Source organism: Triplophysa rosa, linkage group LG4 (assembly GCF_024868665.1).
Source record: "Triplophysa rosa linkage group LG4, Trosa_1v2, whole genome shotgun sequence".
Lineage (NCBI taxonomy): Eukaryota > Metazoa > Chordata > Actinopteri > Cypriniformes > Nemacheilidae > Triplophysa > Triplophysa rosa.
In genome coordinates this window covers 14422307-14446300 of record NC_079893.1, presented here as the reverse complement: position 1 = coordinate 14446300, position 23994 = coordinate 14422307, and the positions used below count along the sequence as shown (strand labels likewise).

At 39.0% G+C, this 23994-nt stretch overlaps 1 protein-coding gene across 4 annotated transcripts in view; it reads right to left on the bottom strand.

Annotated features, from left to right (window-relative positions):
- The window catches only part of bnc2 (basonuclin 2), a 183774-nt gene that overhangs the window by 102966 nt on the left and 56814 nt on the right, over positions 1-23994 (bottom strand). The window contains exon 1 of one of the 4 annotated variants that reach the window (XM_057331239.1): positions 788-887. The exons of the other annotated variants lie outside the window; for them this stretch is intronic. The gene's annotated coding sequence lies outside the window, so the exon portion shown is untranslated. Of the gene's footprint in view, positions 1-787; positions 888-23994 lie in introns of those variants that run through there. 4 annotated transcript variants of the gene reach the window in all.

Genomic DNA, 23994 nt, shown 5'->3' with positions numbered 1-23994 from the left:
CTCTCTCTCTCTCTCTCTCTCTCTCTCTCTTTCTTTCTTTCTTTCTTTCTGTTTTTTCTCACTCTCTCTTTGCGATCTTCTCTTGAGAGAGGGGGAAGAGAATGGAGGGTCTTGCCTGCCGGTAGCCGGAGGAGTGTGTTGAGTTAATTCAGGAGCAGGGCTGCACAATGCATATTTCCTCTGGGGCATGTGGTGGTAGAGGGCAGGATGAGCGTAGCGTCGGAGGTAAGGAGGGAGGAAGAGAACGATGGGGGTGTGAGGTGAAGGAGAGTGAGAAAAAGGGGGATGGCAGAGGAGTGGAGGAGGAGATGGGGAAGGAGGGAAGGTATCTTTTTTTTGGCAGCACCCCCACTTTTTCTAAATGTCAGTCAGGCTGTGTATGGGCTGTCCTCCAAACATACAAGGACATATACACACACATACATACATTCCAAGCATAAATCAATCATCAAACAAACTCACTCAACCATAGCCTGGCCTTTCAACCTCTTACACACCTCAACAATCCACACACAGATACAAACACACGCACACACACGCACACACGCACACACACACACACACACACACACACACGCACGCACGCACGCAAAACACCACATAAAGATAACAAAAAACTTTACTTCTTGCATTTAAGCTTTACTCATAGAACTCTACACTCAGTGGAAAATCAAAAGCATGACTATACTATAATTTTAGTAATGTTTACTTTAATTGGAAAGCAAACTGCAAAATATTACAAACAAAAAAATAAGAAAAGAAAAATCATCCCTCCCATCTCTCTCACCAGTAGTGTCCAGCGTGGTTTTCCTCCCAGCTGTGTGGAGATCAGGTGTTGGAGTGTGTCAGTTCCAGAGCAGCCCCTCCTCTCTCTCTTTCTCCTTCCCTCTCTTTCTCTGTGCTACTCTTTTCTTCGGGCCCCTTTTCTCCCTAAGAGCTGCCTGTCCTCTCACTCCACACTAACTACTCTCTGCTCAGATAGCACTGTGTGTCAGTGCGTGCATGTGCAGGCAGCCATGAGTGCATATGTGTGGTGTGAGGTAGAGCATGTGTGTCGGGCCGCAGCACGTCTGAGTTAACTGCTCCTCTCTTCTTGCTGGCACTCAATGACATGGCTCTCTCTCTCTCTCTCCTCCACTGATCTGCTTTCCCACTGAGAGAGAGAGAGAGAGAGGGTGAGCAAGCGAGAGAGAGAGAGTGAGAGCAGGAGGAGAAAGCTGGGTTGTCCCTGTCTTATTACCAGCTCTCCATGCCTGATGCTTCTCCACTCCAGACCTCAGTGGGATTGAGCCACTCTCTAATACGTAGATGCGCACACACACACAAAACTGCTCTCTCCACACAACTATTTCAAGCAAATAATGTATTTGTCAATACCACTGGACAAGTTCCAACTTCTATAATAACGTCGACACTAAACAAAAAGACAACTCAAAGCCTTGCAACTGTGCAAAGTTTTAAAAAATATATATCTAATTTAACGGTAATTACAAAAAAAAGAGAAATGCATCATATTTATGCATCGCGTCTAACTGAATACATTCACAACAGTCGGACTGAATCCAGAATGTGTTATAAAACAACACTGAAGCCAGGTATTTTAAAGTGAGCACACAACCATTTGATTTTATTACAAAGTCTAATTCCTTTGTCTGTTTTTCTTCCCGTGTATTAAACAGCTCTAGCTAATAGTTCTACGTAATCATTCCACCCCCCACCTCACACACACACACCGTCTTTTGGAGAAGTGCGGCAGAGCACATAATCATACATACTCTCTCCCACTCACAAACACACACACACACACACTCACTCACACACACACACACACACACACACACAAACGGAAACCTCGAGTGGATGCTTTCAGATTTTAATTAAGAAAAAAATGAGAAAGAGGCTCCATTTTTGCCAAATTGGTCCCTGCAGCAGACAGTCTCACAAAGGTGGGGAAAAGAAAGAAACCCCTAACATATGCACTTACAATAAGTGGCAGCATCTCTCCCTCACTGTACACGCCAAAACATTTTACAAATTGTCTAATAAAGTTATTGTTCTATACATTTTATTATTGCGTCTTTACCTTTTTTCTACACCACTCTTCCTCACATCAGCTGTTAAAATTATAGTTCTTGACACTGTGAGTATGTCTGAGTGAGATGTCACTGTGATCTCCCGTCTATGAAACAGAAAGAAAGGGAATTAACTTTTCTTCCTTTCGCTACATTAAATGGCTTCTATGTAGAAAGCCACTTGAAATTTTGTGGCAATTTGAAGGAGACAGCTGTTACTGTCTTTTAAAAGCCTCTGTACAGAACTAATGACAGCTCTGGCTAACCTTTACCTGAGTAATATGCACAGCATTTTGTCTGATCAAATCTAGTGTTTCATTTTTTTCTTCGTTTTTTTATATTGAATGAAAAAGGCAAGAGGAGTGGTGGCCGACACAATGAGAACTTAATATGCTGTTTTGTTTTGTTTCTTCACCATCTCTCTTCATCTCTCCCTCTCCCTCTCCCTCTCTCTCTCTCTCTCTCTCTCTCTCTCTCTCTCTCTCTCTCTCTCTCTCTTAGTGCCTTCAGCAGTAACCAAAGCTAGCAAAGACCACACACCATTACAGGCAAATGGACACTAATGGGAGAGATGCTCAAAGCCCACTGTCACACATTTGTCCCCTCCATTTCATCTCTCCTCAAAGAAAACAACATTGCCGTTCAAACGTACAGAAGTAGTGTGGTAGACACCAAAATAATCATTACATCATTTCTAAAAACAGTTAGTACATGAGTAGCTCTCCATGCTAAGTCTATTGTTTCTTCATTAAGCTTTGATGATCACATCTTACAGTCACATTTATGTCTCAATTTCTCAATTTCATCCCTTCTCCATTTCTGTTTCTGCCTCCCTGTCTGAAATGTGCTGGTCTCTTGATTTTTCAAGTGCCGCTGAGTGTCAAGCTGGCAGCTCAGCTTCTGACCTCCCCATTAATAGTTGTTATTTGTGAGAGGTTTAGAGAACTCTGCCAATATCCCTTCTCCTTTTTCCCCGACTGGCTCTGTCCTTCTCCCTGCCTCTTTCCTCAGTTTGTCAAGTCCTCTTTTTATTTATCCGCGGTTGAGCTCAGTTACTGCTGTTGGTGGCACCAGCAGCAGTCAAAAAAGCAGAGAGCCACAGTAATGGACTCCTTTATTAAAACTATTATTCTGCAAGCCTTCAAATCCCCCCAGACCAGGGCCATGTCGAAGCTGATATAATTAACTAGAGGCTCAGCTACGGATCAATTACCAGACAAGCAAGTGATAGCCAAATCAATGAAAGATCATCAGCTACATTATCTGTGTTGCAACTCATTAGAGTAAAAGAGAGGAGAGCATGCTGGGAGTCCTGGGGCTGTGGCACTGCGGCAGCACAGAGGGAATTGACTTTTTCATAGTGACCCATGTCAGCGCGTGTTTATGAGCATTAGTGTGGGGGTATATCATTTTTGCCTCTATGCCTCATGTGTCCCCAGGTGTCTCCATTACTAAAATGAAGAGTGGATACCTTAGAATGCAGTGGTAAGCAACAAAAAATCTCTCCTTTACTAGCAAGAGAATGTGACACAAGCCTTAATTATTCATGAGAAGACATGATGATGTTTATTTTACTGCAGGAACTTGGCACTTGGAAGATTACTTCACCTTGCATTTTACATTATAAATGATAGCTTTACTTTTTAAATAGTGTGATTTTATCTCTTATTTGGCTTTCTTCAATACATTTTCAATTTAAATGTATATTTATGCTTTTATAGTATAAACATCAGAAACATTTCAAATAAAATTTTATTAATTGTATATAACAATTTGTAATGATTTTAAAATACTATTTCGAACAATGCAATATTACTTCTTCATATCTTTTTAGTTTTGGGTCATTTAGAAAATAATTTTGTTGGTTGTACTCCTAAATGTGTCACTTGGATTTAACTTGGTAAAACAAATAAGGTAAAGTAATAATAAAAATAAAAAACAATGTGTACTGCGATTAACGTAATGTTATTATAATATTTTCCAAAATAAATGTCTTAAATATTTTCTTTAAAAATATTTTCATAAAACAAGGAAGGTCAAAAGAGATTAATTAAACACAGAGAGGAGGTATACACAATAAAGGAGGTAAATGAAACGTAAATGTATAAATGTAAATGAAACCTTGATTCTCGAGAATGTGGACGGTAATATGTCCACAAGAAATGAGTGTGTTTCTAGCGAGTGGGTTGTGATTCTAATCTCTCCTCTACACACCGATGCCCACCTAATGATGTGGGTAGGGTTTGTTCAGTTATTTAGAGTATGCACTGGAAACAGGGTGAGCCCTCACTTCCCTGAATCCCTTTTACAAAATCAATTGCCACGGTGGCATTTTTCTCATCTTTTAATCCAATGTGTCCAACTCATTTAAGATGGAGAGGTAAACCTGTTAAATAAACAATACCTGAGAGAGAGGAAAGCAGAGGGAAGTCAGTGGGTGAAGGCATGATGCCGAGAGCGGTCCTCCTGTCTTACAAACACACACACAAGTGAGTAAGCGAACGGAATATTAGTGTGCTCTTCATGTGACTTGAAGACAGTGTGTCGATCAGATGGCAGCAGGATAGAACTGTCACAGTTCTGTTTTGCTCCAAGACACAAAGGGCCACAAGATATCATATGACACCATGTTTAAACAACCTTCCACTTGTGTGTGGTAGACAAAGAAGAGAGAGAGAGAGAAAGTAAAGGTTCTCTGAACTCAGGAACCACACATGATCTCAAAGCCACTGCACTCGTACAATTTTCCATGTATCACTGTGACCAGTAAAAGCAAAATGCTAATACCTGATTCAGATGAATTCAGGCCAAATTTAGTATGACACCGTTGTTGTGTGGATATGCAATCAACGCAGGGAATCATGGGAGCAGTTTGCCATAGTATACAACAACTAAACACAGCAGCTGCGATGCTTCATGCCATCCTAATAGAAAGACTAGCATGTTTCATTTTTTTCATCCCCCATTATAGGTTCTGTCCAAGCGGCAACGGAAGTGGCTTAAACTGCAATTCATTGACTGGCCGCTAGAGACTGGCTCCAAAAGAGAGCAGAATCTCATTGAGCTCCATGTTAAAATGGGCAACTTTACAGCAGAAAAAAAACATGCTTACTGTGTTTTGCCTGGTACAAAAAATTATTTTGGTCTATATAGCTCCTTCATGACATATGTGAGGAGGGTGAATTATTTTATAACTCACCCATTTAACTTATATTAAGCCTTACAATTCAGCAAATTAGGTGCTTGGTCACTTGAGTGACAAGTGGTTTCAGCAACCAGGCGCCTCAGCTTCAACCACGTCCCGCCTCTTTATCATTTCCGATTATCCAGGAGTGACGCACTGCTAAGACGGCGACGGCCGGCTCTGCCCACTTTAAGCTTCAAAACAGCTCCTCAGAAACCTACGGGTGACGTCATGGACACTACGTCCATGTTTTATACAGTCTATGGTTCTGTCACATCTGTGATGTTAACCAATGCGAGCAGAGATGCTCTTCCATAAACGTTATTTAAAACATGGCAAAACAATTTGTGCTGCTATGTGGAATGGAGGACATTTTTGTGGGCCTACAGACAGTTTCAAAGTGCGATGTGTGAACGAACAATAAGGATTATTGGTATGAGCGTGCATGAAGCAGGAAACGCTGACTGCTTTTGGCCGATCATAACTTTCTGATGCAGATGACACACATACTCGGCACTGCATATCTCTACACATCTCTGCATCGAAGTTGTTTAAAACACTTTTCCAAAATACTTTCTCACGTATTTGCTGATTTGCTCACATCCTTCATGCACCTTCTGTGTATCTGTATACTGTACACTGCGTTTGTTCAGATATAAAATCACACCCCGCCATGTTTTTAAATTTTGGTGGCGGCACAGCTGTATAGAAGAAAACTTCAGTTTAATTACATCACAATACTGGTATTTTGGAACCAATATGTGAATGCAGACTTACCAGTAAAAAGTCAGAATGCCGTTGCTAGTGTGAACAGCACATTTGTGTTTTTACAAAGGTAAAGTAAAAGTAAAGTGTAAAGTAATTCTGGTAAATTGAAAGTAATTTTTTATTGTAAAAACTATAAAAATTGTATAGTCTGACACAGTCACTATCACAACAGACAATACAATCGTGTAATCGAAACGAGACATTAAAGAAAGGAAACCAGACAAAAAAGGAGAAAACAAAACAGAGAAAGAAGACGAAAAAGAGATGAACAAGACCAGACTTTATCTTCTGAACGACTTGGCAGATAAATAAGGTTCCTTTTACACCTCGAAGTCTGAGCTGTATGACGGTACATGGCATTGTGATATAAATAAATAATTTCCACAGATTCTTTTTGATTCTGTGTATTCCACTGTATGTAAATAAGTGGGTGTGGCAAACTCATGTGTAGCACTCAACCGAAATTGAGACGTTGAATGTGAGACTTATTAAAATATAAACACAAATCAGGAGGTTCCAGAAACGAATCCCATTGAGAAGAACTGTAAAACAAAATTGTTCATTCCGTGAAAACATTTTTGATCATGCCACCCACCACTAAACATATTCATTTTTAAACAATAAAAAATAAATTTGATTATGGTCAAACTTGTCCCGCGTGGTTCTATTGCTTCTGTAGCTTTGCACACATTCGAAATAAGGAGTGCTCCAGTGACTTAATTATCATTAATTCACTACCATAACCCCACTCCTACCCTTCCCAAAAATAATAGGATTATAGTGGCCCTTGTTGTCTCACCTCACCGCTGCTAACTGAGGTGAAGAAAAACAGTTGAACTTCACTATTGTTGGGTCTTGTGAGTATATGTGTCCAGTGTCTTACTGTCACTCTTGCTCTGCTTCACATCCTCACCAGGCATAATCTACTTTGTACATTGGTTTCTAAAAATAGTGCTTATTTCCAGTGCTACAGCTTAGATCATTTCAGACCTATAATAATAATCAAAAACAAAATTCCACTTAAGAAGAATTCAGCAACAATCTGGACTGTCTCTATGTAAAAGCGGACAACCTGGATTACATCTTAAATTGTAATGAATAGTAAAGCATTAATTATTTACCAAGGTAACAAGTTAACAATTGCATCTTTATATTGCACAAAAAAGGCATTCATCTTTTGAGTTTTCTTTAACAAATCATCCAAATTAATAAAAGGGCATTTAAAGGTAAAAGCATTAAATTGTGCACAAAATGATGTATCAGTCCCGAAAGGCACTTCAAAAAGGAAGCAAATTAATAGTAATAGGCAGACAATACTTTATTTTTACCTCATAATGTCTACTGAATCAAAAGCCATTTCGAGCTCAGTTCATAAGACATCTTGGTTATTGTAATATTTGTAAGAAAATAAAAGAATGCTATCAGGAAAGCATTCACCTTTTAAAGACGTTTTAAAGATGGTCTATGTTCAACATTTGGCACCACCAAAAAACAATAGCCATGCATGTTATTTTATGGCATCCCTCAAGGTTCTGTTTTAGAGCCATTCCATTGCTGTTTTGCATATTATTTCTGTTTTCCAAAAATATTAAACCATAAAATTATGAATGCTGACATTTATGCGTGTTTGAGAATAATTTTAATGTGACAGTATCAATGGGAGGGAGAATGTATTTGTGTCAATTTAGTCGATAAAACACTTCTGCCTAGGATACGTTTGTGTATCCTCACTCACAACTCATCAGTAGGCTTCCTTACCCCTCATACCTTGCCTCCTCTTAAGTGCAAGTTTCCAGGTCACAGGCTGGAGGATGGTGGTGCGAAGAAGCATCAATTTGAGTTTTGAAAAGCACTCTTTATTGCCTTTCTACTAGGGTGAAGTTTGCAAAAGTGGGAAAAGTTTTGGCAGGTTTGTAAATATAATATTGTAATTATTTCAAAACAAGAATAGGTCAAGAACAACTTTTAAACATGGTAAGGAACTGGATTTTACCAAAACCTTTTTAAAACAAGGGTAGGCCATTTTAAGAGGCTAACAATATAGCAAACAAGCATTGCCATCGCACAGACCAATAGCAAATAAGAGACTGTGGCTTTAAGTTCAAAGCATATATATTCACTTCAAAGAAAAATCTTTATAGCAGTTTGTTCTACTGGAAATACTAATTCAAAAAGTCAGAATGACATAGAATTTTGTATTGATCAGATTTAACAAATTAGGTTTACTATGTGGTAATATTAGTAATGTTAGTAAAGTAATAGTAAAGCTGTTTATTGGAACATAGAAGGTTTGTTAGTTCAATGTGGTCTTCAAGCTCAACGCTAATAGGTCGATTTTAGTGCCACCAGCTGGTAGTTGAGCTATAATCTAAATTAATTTAGACCAACCAATGACTATAAATGAATATCCTGCATCTTAACATGTAAAAACAACTGCCATCCAGGATAACAGCACAAACATGAGATTACAGTATGTATGGTAGCATATGGTATGTATAGTATGTACAGTAATATGAAACAATCATGTTTGTGACCGTTATTCAATGTTTGCTCATAACAGTATGTTAAAAACATACATAAAGGCTCAGTATCACAGAAAAGGCTAAAACCTACTCCCAGACTAAAATGCACACCAGTAATGTTTTTTAAGAAACATTTATAAAAGCTACATATATGTCCTTAAGTAACACCTACTCGTGGATTAATTTAACCCCTGTCTGTGAAACCAGCCCAAAGTGTTTCACCTTCATTAAAAAAAATGGCAACTTGTATTTTTGCCACGTGTATTCTTTATTGATGCTTTCACATCAGCGGATTTAACACATTTGATGAGAGGAGTTACAGGCTTAATCACATGATTATGTCAGCCGAGTAAAACATTTTTAGGATTATACAACCTTTGCGGCAAATATATTTGGTTGCCTCTTAATGTTAAAAGGGCACTCGATCGTGAATCTTATTTGTCCCACTTTCGCTGTACTCACCCGAATTGCAAATATTTCTCCTCCTTAGGACCATGTCCCTAAAGAGCTAGATACTCATGAGAACTGTGTGAACCAGCCACCCCAAAACCTTAAAAGATTTGAGACAATAAAGCTGAGTTGACCAGAACTGAGAAGTTTAAATTGTGTGTGTGGCTTGCCTTGTACCTGTGCCTTTCCTTTGACTTTTTTGTTTTTTTGGACAAAATGTACTTCAAATTTGTATTATTACGTTTTATACTTGATATGTACGCTTTTTTTATTTGAGACGTATTTTTGATTAGTAAACATCTAAAATCTAACAGTGTTTTGCATGTACTCACAATATGCTGCTGTTTAATGAAAACAACAAAGATAACCGAGAGAAACTGGATAAACCTAAAGTTGGAAATAAAGCAACTTGAGACAGAGAGAGATGTAGTCACACAAAATTTGAGGCTTTCCTATTCTGCATATGAGGAGCACTGGTGCATGTCCCTGGAGCTCCTGATTAGGTTTACTCACTCACACGCCTGTCATCAATTACTCCTCTTTGACACATGGACGAGTCTACTTTACGCTGCACAAAGGGGGTTCCAAAATGGTCTCTAAATGGTATGACCCTCACAGACAAATAGTTGAAAGACCAAACAGATTGACTGCGGCTTTCATGCCATACTTTTAACACAAATTGATCAGCTTTTTTCAAACGTCACATTTTTAATTGTTTTTAATTTATTCATACTACCACTGGATTGACAGCTGCACAATACAGGCTTAGGCCATGTAGAAAAACAAAATTTTGCTTTCACTTATTTTTAGAACCAACTGTATACTGTATACCGGTATACTGGGTTGAAACATGGTAGCTGACGCCATTTGGCAAAGTAGCTCTTTTGAAATCTCTCACCAATACATCCTTTCAAAAAGCCAATTTTATGGCTTTGTTTGTCAATTGATCGCATGACCATTAGATTGCTGAACACACACTTTTGTCCCATTTGTATCTTACTTCCGTAACAGTAAACTAATAAGAGGTAAAAAAATATGTAAAATGGTTGAAATTAAACCAATCTAGTCTCCAACCCAACCCTAACCCTGATCAATGGGTCTATTTTTGTCATCCTTAAAATACGACCTAAAGACGGTTTCAAAGCAACAACATAAAATAACATTACTGCACTTGCACGCTTTTGAGGCCCAAACTTAACTTATGGTACACTCTAAAAAATAATAGTGCAATACAGCACTAAAAGTGGTTCTTGGCTCGTAATCATAGGGGAACCATTTTAATGCTATATAGAACCATATTTTGGTTCTTCAGTGGTTCTTTGGGATGACTGAGGTGCTATGGGTGTGAAAAATGGGAGACGATATAGCATTAAAAGTGGTTCCACTATGATTACGAGCAAAGAACCACTTTTAGTGCTACATAGCACCTTTTTTTTAAGTGTACACATCTGCATAGAGTCCTGTAAATTATTTCTGATAGATATTTTGTGGGGTGAACGGTATGGTAGTGGTAGGTTGATCTGAAGTTCCAGTAGCTTGGTTGGTAGAGTCTCATTTTAGCAGCACTCGAATAATCCTGGATCCCCGGAACCAAAAATATGAAAGAAATGTATACTTGAATGCACTGTATATCGATTTTCTAAAGTGTCTATCAAATACATGTAAAAGCAGATTAAGCTCTTTTTATATTGTAAACACAGTGGGTTAGGGACTATGTATAAAGTTTACACGTAACATATTAACAAACAGGCATTTTGATTGGCCGCAACAGTCAAACGTCATTTAATGCTGTCGCATGCAACACACGACTGAAATGTTTATATGACAGCTAGGCGACTCATAATATGATCCTGGAAAAAAACAACCTATTGGGCAGTTTTTTTTGTAGGACAGGCTCAACAAAACAAACCTAAACACATATTTGTCAGTGAACATACAGCTTCAATAGCCGTCACACAGGAGACAGGGGCATAGGAGCTACTCTTGGCCGGCATGGCCGAGACACAAGAGACAGGAAAACAAGAGTTACTAACGGCCTGCGTGGCACAGGACACAGGGGCACAGGAGTTACTGACGACTGCCCGTAGGAGAAGGAAGAACAGGAGACTAGGCTGGCCTCTGTGGCAAAGACGAGGGACTTGTCAAGCATGGGAAACAGGGATGGCCAATTCAGCCATGACGGTATGGACCCCCCTCCAAATTTTTCTTGCAAGAGATCAGGGAAGTGCAAGCTGCCCACTAGCTAGGGCCATTATCGACAGTATTGTGACCTCATCATGACTGTAGTGTCATTTCTGGAGTGATAGCAGGTACTGGGCTGGGCTCTAGGACAAGAGTGGGCACTGGGCCGAGCTCTGGGTCAAGAATGGGCACTGGGTTCTTGTTCGAGTTTGGGGAAATGAGTGGGCTCCTTAGCGAGTTCAGGGAAACAAGTGTACTCCTGTCTGAGTGGGCTCTTGATTGTACTCAGGGGGAGGAGCGGTTTTCTGGATCAAAATATTAGCTCAACTCTGGAGTGGACTCTTGATTGAACTCTGGAGCGGACTCTTGACTGAAGTCTGGAGCAGACTGCTGACTGAACTCTGGAGTGAACTCAGATTTTGCTTGAACTGCAGCAGATTTAGGGACTGTGGGAAATTCATGGGCAGGAAAGGAATCTGAGACCCTCGAAGGCAGTGTAGATGTATTTGAGTTCTGAGGCAGGAATGGAACATAATCCTTGGTGAGACGACCGTTTTGTGCACCAGTGAGTACACTGTAAAAAATTGCTGTTAAAAAACAGCCAAATTCTGACAGTAACATACTGTTTTTTGTTAAAACAGTAATATACTGTAGAAAACAATGCATCCTGGGCTTGCTGTTAAAAAACAGCCAAATTCTGACAGTAACATACCGTTTTTTGTTAAAACAGTAATATACTGTAGAAAACAATGCATCCTGGGCATTATTTTGCAGTTTAAGAAACTACTGTTAATTTACAGCATCTGTCAACAGTAATCTACTGTTGTACTTTATGCAATGCATTGTGGGCTGTGTTAACCCCTTCAGACCCTGCTTCAATAAGAATGGACATTATGTCTTTTTTTGTTTAGACCAATAAAACTGCATGTTTTTATCATTTTAATAATACCTCACAGATTGTTTACCAAGTTAATGGTAACCTCATTGTCTTGCCCCTGTTATATTATATTTGATTATGTTATGTTTTTCAAAAAAATCTAAAGATATTTTAGAGTTGTACAACAGAGGATTTTACTTATTTAATGTCCATCCCAGTGGACATGCGGTCTTAAAAATTATAAAATGGCAGACTTTTTTGCACTCCAGCTCATTACACACAATTGGCATTTCACAAACATTGATCCCTTGATTACCAAGCACAAGCATAAATATGATCAAATCAGCCATCAAGTATACGCAGAAACCCAACAGGCACAATCAGACATATAGGGCCTATATATAGGCTACACATGTGGTACACAGACTGAAAAGACTGTTTTTTCTATTTACTTATTGTATTACTCAGTCCTACAATAAATATGTATTTTGTTAGCATTTTTTTTTACTTTGACTTCTATCACACTGTTTAGGTTTAAATTATAATTCACATGGTTAAACATGCAATTTTATGTTGCTTCAGTTGGGGTTTACAGTGTTGTGGACTTGGAAAAAAAACATACAAAATTGTGAAAGTTACCACAAATGCTATTTTTTACACTTGCTTCTAAATTAAAGAACAGTTAATGTCAACTGAATATTTTTGCATATCCTTTTAGCATAGGAAAATATCAGAGGGTAAATAACAGTACAATGCAGTATTTTTCTGGAGCATGAGAATTAGTTTTGTGAAAGTTCGTGATTGTTTCGTCAGTTCAGTAAGTTCACAATTCTTTAGCATCCCGAATCATTTTCAGTCAGGTACTTTTGGCCAGGTGGCGTTTTCCCACAAATGTCAGCCTTTTCTGCCCGAAGAGGACCCACGCGAGGACAGACCTTCATCTGCACCAACCTGCAATTGCACGTTCAAATTACACGGTAAATAAAGCATTTTTTTTACTTTTATCGAGAGTATGTGGTTCAGAAAGGAAGTATTATCAAGTAATGTTTGAAATTGCTGCCTAACAAGCTGTAGTTAGTAACTTACGCGATTTAAAAAGGGCTCGTCATCTCCGAGATACAACCCAAATGTTCATATTTACTTGCATTTTACAGACCCCAAGTTTTATCGGCTTGTTTTGTCATCTCTGAACTTTCAAAACTGTGGTTATTGCAAACTGGCTAACGTTAGTAATCTTAAACAGTCTGTTCAAATGCTAATAACAGTAGCTGCAAATCACCACTAAACGTAATGTTTGAAATTGCTATGATTTTCCGTTTAAATGTGGCTTATGTTTGAAAGGAAAGCAAACTGATAGTTTGAGTGTTTAGCAAATACAGATTGATTTAGCATCACTTGCGTAATGATTAGACATGGTGGTGGAAAAAAATGAGAGGGAAGAGAAAAATATTTTTTAAAGCTTTTGCGTTATCTTGCAAAACATTTGCGTTCACGCGAGAAACATTGCGTTCTCTCGCAAAGATATTTGCGTTATCTTGCAAAACATTCAAACGTCCTGTTGTCCCTCTCCGTACATTAACAATGGAGCGGTTTATAGTAGATTCCCATCGTGAGCTAAACGTTGTTATAACACAAATAACACACAATTCCTTAGATTACGATCTACATCCCAGTCTTCCTCAAAACGAGAATATAAATTGATATCATCTGAGCAGGCGACATGGACAAGTCCAAAGGAACCGTCTGCAAAGTGACTGTAAATCCGAAAAGCGTTACTACAAAAATGGTAATTAATAACTTAAATGTTCCCTCTCATTTTTTTCCACCACCATGTCCCTAAAAGGGCTCCGTATAATACTGATATTGGTCACATGGAAAATTAGCCATTTATTCTCATCTCATTTCCGACATATTTGAGCCTTATATCGCTGCATATTTAGTGTTTAGTGTCAACGCTTATCTAAATGTTGATTAAATTTAATTTGATAATTGTTTTGTTTTCTTCTGTTTTACAGTGTTCCATGGAATACCTCAGGGAGAAAAACAAGCAACCAACGCTATGGTCATCTGCAACAGATGGTTGATGGATAGTTCCTAATTACATTTTTGAATGCCAGCACCTTCAGTATCTCATAAGACTCTTAATAAATGTACTCTCATGTTTTAAATATGTCAAGTTTAAAGGGGGTAGCCTCTGTTATTTAACCTGTTTTATTGCCATTGTTTTTATTTGTAAGTTTCAATTATTTGTTTTGCTACTGAAAAACTTGACTTGGTTGCTTAGTACTTGAGTCATTCTTTTTTTGTGTTGCTGCTCTTAAATAAAAAAAGTTGTTTATGTCCTTTCTAAAACATTTGCTTATAATTTTATTAATATTTTTTATTATAGATATTTATGTTAAGCAGACATGTGTAGCCCAAAGGACAATATTGTGCAATAAAGATGAAGTTTAAAAACAGCTATGTACTGTCGTTAATTCTTACAGCAATATACCGTAAAATAATTCCACAGCATGAATAACGTAAAATTACGGTAAATTACTGGCATCTCTGCTGCCAACATTTTACCGTTAAATACGGAAAAACAGCAATTCACTGTATTTCGTTTTTACAGCAATATACTGTAAAATAATTTCACAGCATGAATAACGTAAAATTACGGTAAATTACTGGCATCTCTGCTGCCAGCATTTTACCGTTAAATACAGGAAAAACAGCAATGCACTGTATTTCGTTTTTACAGCAATATACCGTAAAATAATTTAACAGCATGAATAACGTAAAATTACGGTAAATTACTGGCGTCTCTGCTGCCAGCATTTTATCGTTATTTTACAGAACAATTTTTTACAGTGTAGAAGGTTAGTGGGGGAACTCATGGATGTTGTTATATGCTTTTGTGGGTCTGGAGAGGGTAAGTAGATGGAATTCAACAGTTTATTAATACAAATGGAAGGGAATTGGATTATGTAGATGATACTTGTAAATAACAACAACCAGAGCAATGGAGAGAAACTGACCAACTGGTAAATAGCACCAAACACAACTTTTGATTTGAGTCACAATGGACAGTAAATCAGTCTTTGTCTTAAAGGTCGTTGAAGTAGAGGTCTGCATTCCCAATGCTCTCCAAAAGCATCCCCCACTGACCTTCTACTCACTGGTGCACAAAACGGTCGTCTCACCAAGGATTATGTGGAGGAGTTCCTCGAGCTCAACCATCTGGTACCCTGGAATGATGCCACTCTGGAGACCATCTTCTGGAGTGGACTGGATGACAACCAGCAGGTATCAGCAAGTCCCACCTTGTGCTCCCTAGCCTATTACATCACTTATGTATGGTTCTTCATTTGCTGTGGCCGATGCTGTTGACGATAACAACATCACTCCTTCACAAGCACCCCAGTCGACTCCAGTCCTCCTAGCACCAACGGTCATCCTCACAGATTCCATTTCTGCCTCATAACTCCTCCCAGATACATCTACACTCCTTTCGAGGGGAACCACGGGACCCAATATGAATTCTTGCAGTGCAGGATTACATTTCTGAATAAAGGACAGTAGCGGTCGGTTCTCTGGTGTACTTTGGATGGGAGCGAGTCTTTGGATGGGAGTCCACTACCGACATCCTTTGACAGTATCCATATTCATTCTAACAGACCACCTGTACAGCCTGATCTGAGGACTATATTCCCAGCTAACACAGTACGTTCTGACGACGTTGCCAGTTCGTCTTCATTTGGTCACCGTGACATTACTTTGTGACCACGTTCTGAGGACATCTTTGCAACGTTACGTTTTTTAGAATGTTTGCTTATGTTCCAGAAACGTCCTAGCCACGTCCTCAAATAACGTTGTGAATTAATTCCATGGAGAACGTTGTAGTGACGTGATGTACTGGTCTTCAGATAACCTGGACACTGGTCATTTGATTAATGAATCTGGTCATTTCTATTTATTATGTTATTGTGTGGAAAATTTATGATCAGAGTAAAATCTGTTATAATGTCAAGACGAATGCAATAAGTCCGACTTCTGACAGCTATTAAACAGGAGTTTAATTTGATACCACAATTCAAACTGCGTTTCTATTTATTTAGTGCGCGCGTCTGACATGTGCGCGCACGTGCCTTTTTTGTTCTGCAAAGAGCTGTGCGCTTGCATCATTTAAGCGTTAACGGTCATTACTTCTTTCGTCACTGCCTGATTAATTTCATAAATTTTGTTTCTTTACTTTATACCTTACAGATATGAGCGTAAATACATATTTTAGTGATTTTCGATCGATTTGGCGCGTTTAAATGAACGGACCCTGATGTTTGTGAATGTTAAGAAGCTTTTGATTGTTGTTTTTAAAAACGGACAACCTGCTAAACGTATGTGGTAAAACAACAATATAATGTTAAGCTTAAACATAATGTTTATTCATCTCTTTCAGTAAATATCTGCTTTAAATCCTCTATATTGTGTTGAAGTCTTTGATTATTTATGTCATATACTACAGTATAAATAAAATATCTGATTGTGATGTACAGTGCTGTGTTGAGCTTTATAATCATTATACTGTGCTTTATACATATTTGAATAGAGAATTACTCCAATTGTGCATAAAATGGAATCTTTAATGCACAGATTAAATCACAAATTAATTTAATCCTCCATGTGAGGGGTGATAATTGTTCAACTTAAATAAAAAAAAACTATTTTAACAACGTAACTGTTTGGTCGTTAGGACATGCTCATCACGTCCCAGAAACGTTTTTTTTTTGGTACGTTGCTGCAACGAATATGGTACGTCTTCAGGAGGTAATCACCATGTCCCAACAACGTCCAATGTTACATCGTCACAACGAATATGGGAATCACAAAGTTACGTCGCTGGAACGTTATTATAGTACCTCACGGCAACGAATAAGGTCCGGTCCAGGTACGTCGTCACAACGTAACTGTGTTAGCTGGGATTATGAATATGCTGCATGGTACTTCGTAGTGCTTTGAAAGGGAGGGGTGGAGTGAGCCGCTGGTTGCAATTCACAACCTCACCGCTAGATGCCACTAAATTTTATACACTGGGCCTTTAAATGTGAGATCTGGAAACGTGATTTTAATTTAGCGGGATCTGTCAAGTTAGGACGAAAATTGTTCCAAGCAGATAGCAGGTGAACACAGAGTGAATCTTAAGTGGGAGTGGGTGGGTGCAGAAAAGGACCTAGCGGGAGCGGGCAGGAACGGGACAAGAAAAACAGTCCTGTGCAGACCTCTACTTTGAAGTTGACACAGAAGATGAATAGAACCAGGAGAGAGGATTCATAGGAGTAGGAGATCGGCCATTGCTTCTGGCGTGTCTCGTGACCCTTGCATAAGGTTTTAATATCTCCCAATTTTAAACACCTTATACAATTCATCAGCTCGTTAGTGTGTTGAAATTAGAGACATTTACAAAACATGCTTGAAAGAGAGGCTTAGGGATCGGATTTGAAAACTTTTTAATGTGAATGTGTTGTTTCGTTGTATTCTTCCAAACAACTTTCATTTTACCTCAAATATAACAACTGCATAATAAATTTTGACACTTTAAAAAGAGACCCTACAAAGGCTTTGCATTTGTTACTTTAAGCAATAAAATACCACTTACCATATATCTCAACAGATATAACATATATAATATGTTATAACTATGGTAATTATGTAAAGTTCATTATGTGTTATAAATCATCCTACTCTTAAAAGTTACAACCACAACATATAATAAGTATGTGCCCTTACAATGCATTACAAAGACTCCGAGTTTTACCCTCTCTCTCTCCAGCTCTCTTTCTCATTCCCTCCTATTCTGGAGACAGGACACAGTCTAGGCTACAGCTTTCCAGTCCTTTCACCCAGAGACATGACTAAATTATTCAGTCACTCTTTGCTCTCCTCATGCTAGCAAAAATGGAGAATGTCTCCACCCATTAAAACTGTTAGCCTCTTGAATGCACCCGCCACCCTGCTTCTTCATCCCGCAGCGGCGTCAGGCCATCTCACTTTGCTACAGCGTTTTAAAACGCAGCAATGGGTGTGCATGTGCGCACAGCAGTCGCTTGAGTGGCTCTCTGTCATGGCAGTAAATAAATAAATAAGCAGGTGTGTATAAATGTGTAAATAGGGCTGGCCACAGAGCTGACATCGAAGAGAGAGCCACCATGCAGCATCATGACAGGACGAGAGAGAAGTGTATCTCTAGGGTACTGTCCACTCCATGTCTTTCACTCGTCTCTTTCTCAGGCGTGTCGTGACCAGACTCGCTCTCACTTACAGAACCCCAAGATTTTGATTAGCCTCAGTCCAGGGCTGGTCACACCGATGCTTTTTGCTGTTAATTCAGAGGGCAGCACAGAAAGGGTGATGAGCTATTTTACCACCACTTTATGCCTGGGCCTCTGCCTCCTGAGAAAACACTTTGCACTCTTTCTCTTTATTTTCCCAGTTTCTGTTTTAACCCATTGATCGAGGTGATCTTTCTTTATAGATCCCTTTAAGTCTGTCTGTATTTATTAAAAACATCTCTGTGTCTTTGCAAGTATGTTTACAGTACATGTGTATTTCAGTCGCGTGTACATGTATGAGTTTGCATGCTCAATCTCATTAAATTGAACTACTTAAAGGGACTGTCACCCAAAAAGAAAAATTCTGTGATCATTTACTCACCCTCAAGTTGTTCCAAATCTGCATAAATTTCTTTGTTCTGCTGAACACAGAGAAATATGTTTGGAAGAATGCTTGTAACCAAACAGTTCTTGGACACCATTGACTACCATAGTAAGAAAAATGACAACAGTATAGTCAAAAGTGCCCCAGAACGGTTTGGTTTTCTATATTCTTCGAAATATCTTATTTTGTGTTCAGCAGAACAAAGAAATGTTCCTACTATGGCAGTCAATGGTGGCCGAGAACTGTTTGGTTACAAGCATTCTTTCAAATATCTGTCTTTGTGTTCATCAGAACAAAGAAATGTATGCAGATTTGGAACAACTTGAGGGTGAGTAAATGAAGACAGAATTTTCATTTTTGGGTGAACTTTAACAAATCGCAGTGTACAAGCAAAGTAGACAGGATGAAATAATCCACACCATCTCTTGTGTGGAAGATGAAGTTCAGGACTACTGTTATACTTTAAACCTCATCCACGTAGATTAAGTGTCCTGTAAATACATGACATGAATGTCTCTTAATAAATGTTTTTTCATGCCTGTTTTATTGTGTGAGTGTATTGTCACAAGCATGGTCATAAGAAGGTTATTGGGTAAAACTCTTTGCTTCTTAGTGATTAAAGATACAGGCTGCAGGAATACTGGCTACACTTCCATTCTCATTTTCTCCCTCGCTCTCCTTAGGAGGATGCTTCTCCTTGTTCTATCTCTGGCCAAATTGGATGGGTCCCAGCCAGAGACAGATTACACAAAATACAAAGTAGCATATCAAACATAATCAATCTTCAACCCCTGGAAAGCATCACTCTCACTATGAATAATTACTGTTCTGCTTTGCCAGAGCCAAAATGTTGCCACCACTGTTTTTGGTCCAGCTTGCCATAAACTTTAACGATAGAATTAAAATGTATTTTTAAAACAAGAGTTTTAAAATGCTTTTTACTCACTTTCCCCATCTTACCTGTGTATTTTCTTTCCCTCCCTCTCTCTCTTTTCAGACATGTAACGGAGGAGAAGAGATGACAGTGCCTTCTTCCAGCTATTAACTTCTCGCTCTGCAGGTTTCCGCCTCATTCGGACAGGAAGACTGCACAGGTCATCATTAACCCCAAGTGCTGTTATTTGTGCTCCAGCCAACACATTTTCTGCCTACCAGAATGTGTGGCTACGCAGCCAAAACCTTTTTGCCTCCAGACTGCACTGTCAAACACTCCAAGGGAAGTGTGCAACATCGTGTCTGGATATCACGGTAAAAGAGACGGGTATGGAGGGAAGAAGAGACTCAAGTACAGGTAAAAAAGAATTAGACAGAGAAGTCTTCAGGTGAACGAGCACATCGGAGTGGGTTGCTTTGGAAATGAGGCAGCTCCAGTAGGAGGTTTCAGAGCGGATGGGTGTCTTATCTGTTGTCTGTTGAGTGATGAGGACCTAAAGTGAGAGCAGTGGGAGCAGACAGACTCAGTATTCTACTAAAGATAAGCACTTCAGATGGTAAGAAACCTGTGTGTGTATATACTGTAACTGTATTATTACCATATTTGAAATTAACACCTTCAACCCGCCAAATGAGTGTAAAAATCAGCCATGGCAGGTACTGCTGTCATATCACTAGCCGATCTGGCTGGTCATGTTTCAAAAATTATGTTCACACATTTCGCTGGAGAAATTCGTGAAAGCCAATCCTGAGCAGATTTAGAGCAAAATGCTAGACTCGTGAGTCATCATGCTATATAAAATACAGCGTAAGTGCGCAGAATCTGGACATCTATGACAGACATGAACGTACCAGTCACTACCCAAAAAAGAATGGCGTGTCTGTTTGCATTAAAGGAACAGCGGAAAAAAACATAATGATGTGGCGATTGCCTGGGGTAGCTAACCCCAGTGTAATAATGGAAGTCCTCCCTAGAAACGAAGGGGCACATGAACATAACATTTGAAGTTTTATGCCAAGTGGCAAGCTGGGGTAAGTATCGTACTGAATGCATTTTTGGTTACAAGGATGAAAAAGTGTCATTAATGAAATACATTTTGTATAATACATATGTTTTTATAGCAGTTTAAATAGAAACAGGGATCCAAAGATGTAAAAGGAAGTGTAAAAGAAGCATTTAAGCACTTTGTACTTTTGTATGAAGTATTTTTACACCACCACAACTACAAAGTGTGAGGAAGACATACAATATACAAGATGATAACTAAAGGAAATCCAGTATATTTTGAAATCCAAAATCATTGTAAGATATTTTGCATGTTTACAGTATATTTAATAAAAAGAAATGTGACAATGGTGAAAAAAAGATGTTGGTATAGGAACACTGGGCCAAAAGTCAGTGAAGACTAAGACCATGTAGGCCAAGTGTCACTGTAAGAAGCCTAAAAGAAATGTTTTACTCTATTCTTGTCTCTGCGTGTTTCATCCTCAAGCTTGCTGTACATGAGCCAGGCTGTAAAAGTAAAAAAACAGCTGCATTTGATTTCTTTAAGTTCCATTCCAGATAGGAATGATCAACAACATCACCTGCCTAGATTCATAAGTCTTCCAGCCTTTGTTGTACAAAAGTATAGCACCACCAATGTTCAAAATACTTTTTATAATATAACCGGTGTTTAATATTTTACATATGAAAATTTAATCCTCAATTGTACAATTAATGTGGCAGTGTATTTTTACACATATAGTATTTGCTATTGTCTACCACCTACTAAACTGAGAATAAGATATGAATTAAATTAGTGTGATGGAGCTTCGCATTATATTTTTCCTCCACAAAGTACAACAATAAACGCGGCTTTTTTCTGCTGAATTATTTTACCAAAATACCGAGTAATTTGAAGAAATATATAAACAGACTAAAGTTGATAAAATTATTTTAGCTATTGATGCTGGTGTCATTATGTTTTTCTTGTTTTCAAGACAAAAAAAATTAAAATCTCCATCGCCATTACGCAAACAGCATTCATTTAGCAGGTGCTTTTATCCAAACTTGTTAGCCGACTTACAGTCAATAAGAAGATAACACAAGCTGATTGCATCTTGCATATTACAAATCATATGTACTGTAGGCTACACAACTAATTCTGACACTAGCATATAGCTAGATGGGTTAATGAAATAATATAATACACACCTCTTCTTGGCTCTCTTCATCAAATCATTTTTTTGTTTTTATTAATCTTGTTTGCCACAGACATTGGTTGGAGGCATAGTGCGCTTCCTATAGTTCGAGATTTTCTTCGCATTGAGAGCACATCTGCAATGCCCAATCGCGCTACACATAGCCAGTTTGGGCTAAGTGGCGTACTGTAGCTAGTGTCATATTTAAGATTTGTTTAAGGCAAAAATGCTAAGCAGGGCATGATTTTCTCCAATAAATCGGTTGGTCGCGCATTATTTTTTCTCTCTTTAATAATCAAAGCAGCAATCACATGTGTGTCAGTGTGCGGGGCTTCACCGGGGGAGCGTGGGGAATCCTGAATCGGCCTGCTTCCCTCCCGCTCTCACGCTTGCACACTTTCGTTCGGCAGTGTGGGGTTTGGCATCGAGGCATCAGTATTTTAATTGCCTCGCTTCTCATGCGAGGAGAGTTCAGAATCTGCTTTGCCTGGAGGGTGGCTGGCCATTGCTCTCTCCCTGGCCCGCTCAGCACGCACATGGGGAGTAGCATTAGTCTAATTAGCAGTGGTATTTTTGTGGCTTGTTTTCTTAAATTCGAAATGTGTGATCTGAATTAAATATGCCTCAGTATTTGTTCCTAATAAAAAAGAAAAAAGCAGAAACACGCCGAGGAGCAGAAACACTAACCTTATACTCTTAGCGCTCATACGAAAGTAATTTAGCTTTCCAGAGAACTGTGTGCATTCTTTTCAGGGACTGGTTCTCTCAGTGGGTGTCTGTGGGCCCTCAGTGCCAGTAATTGCTTCCATACCTCCGGAGAGAACTGTGTGCTGTGGCCCTACCCTGTGCTCCAACACGTGGGATGCTTTCATCACATCCCCACTCAAACTCCCTCCAATACATACACACACATACACAGCGCTAGTCCACCTCCACTCTGGCTCTCCAACTCAATTTCACTACACTTACACCCCTTTTGATCCTTCCAGCGCAGGCTTCCCAATCGGCACTCTCCACAAGACACTAGACACTATTCGACTTGCCCTGAAGTCATATAAGCAGGAAGTTCTTCTCGATTTGACATATTGCAAAACACAAAGCCCAGAGCTCTGAAAATGTGCTGCTAAAACAATCGGACGCTTGTCTGGGCTGTAATATCAGAGCTAACTGCTACCTCAAAGGTAGTGTTTATTAAAATGATGTTTACAATATGTCTTTTTATGAGCCTCGGTTGTAGTAAAACGCGTCTTGTGAAGTGTGTTAAATCAGCACAGCTCAGTGGGGCTGATGTAAGAATATGAAGCTTTGAGAAACTTCAGGAGAATTATTGCAGCGCTTTGGCATGCTTATGTTTCTCAGCGCCTAGCCTGATTGACATACACGGCATGTCATGACAAACCACAAGCACAAAGACCTGTATATCACACGTGCCGTCGGTTTACACATAAAGGGAGATGCTGGTTACACAGAAGTGTGTGCGCACATGTTTGTGGCGAGGGTGTGGGCTACCATTTCTAAAACAATAGAGGGATGCTAAGCAGATTAGAGGAAGAGAGAGTGAAAGCGAGTGAGGACACTCTACCATTGTCTGCTCTCATTATAACAGCAATCCTTGAGTATGAATGGGAACAGCAGATGTTGGGACAGCATGCAGTCTCTCTAGTGAAGACACTGTGGGCCTGTCCAGATCACAGGACAGAGACCGAATGGCAGAGTTTATGTAAATGTATTTGCATGTGGAAAATAAACATGCTCTTTACTTTCAATGTTAGCGGAATGTAGTTTTTGTATAGTAGGGAGCAAACAGAGCATGTAAAAATGGTGGAAAACACACCACAGTCCATTGTTAGGAAGAACATTATATTTAAGAGAACTGATTTTCAGGATTAATCATTTTTCTTGACATGCATCTTATATGTGCAATGATCCATTCATTGCACAAGATGTCAGCAGCTCATCAATGTCACTGGTAAAACACTCTTTGTGCTGCCTTTTTGGTTTTTTTGCTTTGCGAGAGAGGATCATGGCTATGCGTCAGAAATGATTTAATTCAAAAGGGGCTTAAATGCGCCCTTTCCATGATGGGAGATGTGCAGGTCAGGTCATGCAGGGGGTTAGGCCTGTAGGTGT